We start from the raw sequence: 3,165 nt of genomic DNA, 5'->3' as shown, positions 1-3,165 counted from the left end.
CCTGCTCGACTCGCTGGAGCCACCTGCTGGCCATGCCAAAATCACCAGCCGGCTATGCCAGAACCACCTGCTGGACACTCCGGAATCACCTGCAGGGCATGCCGGAACCACCTCTCAGACGTGCCACTACCATGTGCCGGACACGCCGGAAACACCTACTGGACACAACGGAACCACCTGTCGGACACGCCTGAACCACCTGCCGAGCATGCAGGAACCACCTGCTCGACTCGCAGGACCCACCTGCCGGACATGCAAAAATCACCTGCTGGCTATGCCAGAACCACTTGCGGGACTTTCTGGAATCACCTGCTGGGAATGCTGGACCCACCTCTCAAATGTGCCAAAATCAAGTGACGGAGACGCCAAAAGCACCTGCCGAGCTAGCCAGAAGCACCTGCTCGAATCGTCGGAACCACCTGCTGAGCAAGCCTGAACAACCTGCTGAGCATGCCGGAACCACCTGCCGGACACGCCAAAATCACCTGCGGGCTGGGCCAGAACCACTTGGAGGACTCTCTGGGATCACCTGCCGGGCATGCCAGAACCACCTCTCAGACGTGCCAGAACCACGTGCTGGACATGCCGGAACCACCTCCAGGACAGACAAGAACCACCTGCCGAACCAAACTGAATCACCTGCCGAGAACGCTGGAACCACCTGCTCGAGTCCCCGGAACCACAAGCCGGACACGGCTACATCACCTGCCGTCTACGCCAGAACCACTTGCCGGACACTCCGGAATCACCTGCCGAGCATGCCTGAACCACCTGACGGACACGCCAAAATCACCTGCGGGCTAGGCCAGAACTACTTGGAGGACTCTCCGGGATGACCTGCCGGGCATGCCGCTACCACCTCTCAGATGTGCCAGAACCACGTGGCAGACATTCCGGAATCACCTGCTGGGCATGCTGGAACCACCTCTAAGACATACCAAAACATGTGTGGCACACCCTGGAACCCACTACCGGACAGACTGGAACCACCTGCCGGACACGCCGGAATCACCTGCCGAGTATGCTGGAACCACCTGATCCACTCCCCAGAACCACCCGCTGGACACGTCAAAATCACCTGACGGACACGCCAAAATCACCTGCCGGACATGCCAAAATCACCTGCCGGCTACACCAGAACCACTTGCCGGACACTCCGGAATCACCTGTCGGGCATGCCACAACCACCTCTCAGACGTGCCAGAAGCACGTTCCAGACACGCCGGAACCACCTAGGGGACAGACCGGAACCACCTGCCGGACCCGCCTGAACCACCAGCCGAGCAGGCCAGAAAATCCTGCTCGACTCACCAGACCCACCTACTGGACACGCCAAAATCACCTGCCGGCTACGCTAAAACCACTTGTCAGACTCTCCGGGATAACCTGGAGGGCATGCTGGAACCATGTCTCAGACGTGCCAGAAGCACGTGCCGGACACGCCGGGACCATGTCCGGGACAGACTGGAACCACCTGCCGGACACATTGGAACCACCTGCTCGACTCACTGGAACCACCGCTTGACACGCAAAATCACCTGCCGGCTACGCCAGAATCACTCGGCTGACACACCGGAATCACCTGCCGGGCATGCCGGAACCACCTGTCAGACATGCCAGAACCACGTGCCAAAGACACCGGGAGCACCAGCCGAGCACGCCGGAACCACCTGCTCAACTCTCTGGAAGCACCTGTCGGACATGCCCAAATCACATGCTGGCTACGCCAGAACCACTTGGCAGACACACCGGAATCACCTGCCGGGCATGCCGGAGCCACCTCTCAGACATGCCAGAACCACATGCCAAAGACAGCGGATGCACCTGCCCAGCACACTGGAAACACCTACTCGACATGCCGGAACCACCTGCCGAACATGCCAAAATCGCTTGCCAGCTGCGCCAGAACAACTTGGTGGACAATCCGGAATCACCTGCCAGACATGCCAGAACCACCTGTCAGATGTGCCGGAACCACGTGCCGGACACGCCGGAAACACCTCTCGGACAGACCGGAACCACCTACCGGACCTGCCTGAACCACCTGCCGAGCATGCCGCAACCACCTTCAGGACATGCCAAAATCACCTGCGGGCTAGGCCAGAACCACTTGGGGGACTCTCCGGGATCACCTGCCGGGAATGCCGGTACCACCTCTCAGATGTGCCAGAACCATGTGGCGGACAGTCCAGAAACACCTGCTGGGCATGCGGAACCACCTCTCAGACGACCTGGAACCACGTGCGGCATACGCCAGAACCCACTACCAGAGAGAGCGGAACCACCTGCCGGACATGTCGGAATCACCTGCCGAGAGGGGAGGGTCACGCCCGGCCGGGCCGTCGTCGGGCGCGGGGCTGCGCGTGTGCCCGAGCGTGCGCGTGGTTCTCCCATCGCGCGCTGGGGCGGGGAGAGGGCCCAGCCCTGTCTGGGCTCCGCCCCGCCACGAGCCGCTGGCTCTCCGCTCGCTCCCGAGCTGCAGCCGGTGGTGGCGTGCGGGCATGGGTGGGGGCCGCCGCCGCTCTTGGGCGCGTTCCCTCGGGACGTGGGCCCCGGAGCAGACCAGACAGGCAGACGGGTGGCTGGGTGGACGGGGCGGCCCCCGGCGGCGGGGGCGCCTCACGTAGGCCCCGGGGGTGGGGCCGGGCCCGCGGGAGGCCGAAGGGTGGCTGAGGCCGGCCGGCGTCCCAGGCGTCGTGGGACCACCCTCGCGTGTTGTTGGCGGTGGGATCCCGCGTGTGTTTTCCTGGTGGCCCGTCCGCGCCCGAGGCCGTCCCTGGGAGCCTTCCCGCGAGCCCACGCTCCCTCCGTCGAGGCGCGCGCCGCGCTCCCCGCTGCCCCCGGTGCTCCCCCGCCCAGGCAGACGCCTGGCCGCGCCACCCACCGGCCGGGACCGAAATGGGCCTTGCCGTGCGGGTGCCGCCTCCGGCCACCGAGGACGGTGGTGGCCCCGGGCGAAGTGCTCTCGGCTCCAGTCGGGTGGGGCCCGCTCGCCAGGCACCCGGTGTGGGACGCTGGCGCCGTGTGCGGGAGAGCCCTGGCCGTGGAGGTGGGTGGCGGGGCCGAGCCCCCGTGAGCTGCGCGCGGGGCGATGGGGCCAGTCGCCGTTCCGGGTGCCGCGGGACCGCCCCTGGTGCTGGAGGCCCCTGGCGGTGAGACCCCGTG

Source organism: Equus asinus, chromosome 8, assembly GCF_041296235.1.
Source record: "Equus asinus isolate D_3611 breed Donkey chromosome 8, EquAss-T2T_v2, whole genome shotgun sequence".
Lineage (NCBI taxonomy): Eukaryota > Metazoa > Chordata > Mammalia > Perissodactyla > Equidae > Equus > Equus asinus.
Note: the sequence above shows the minus strand (reverse complement) of the source record.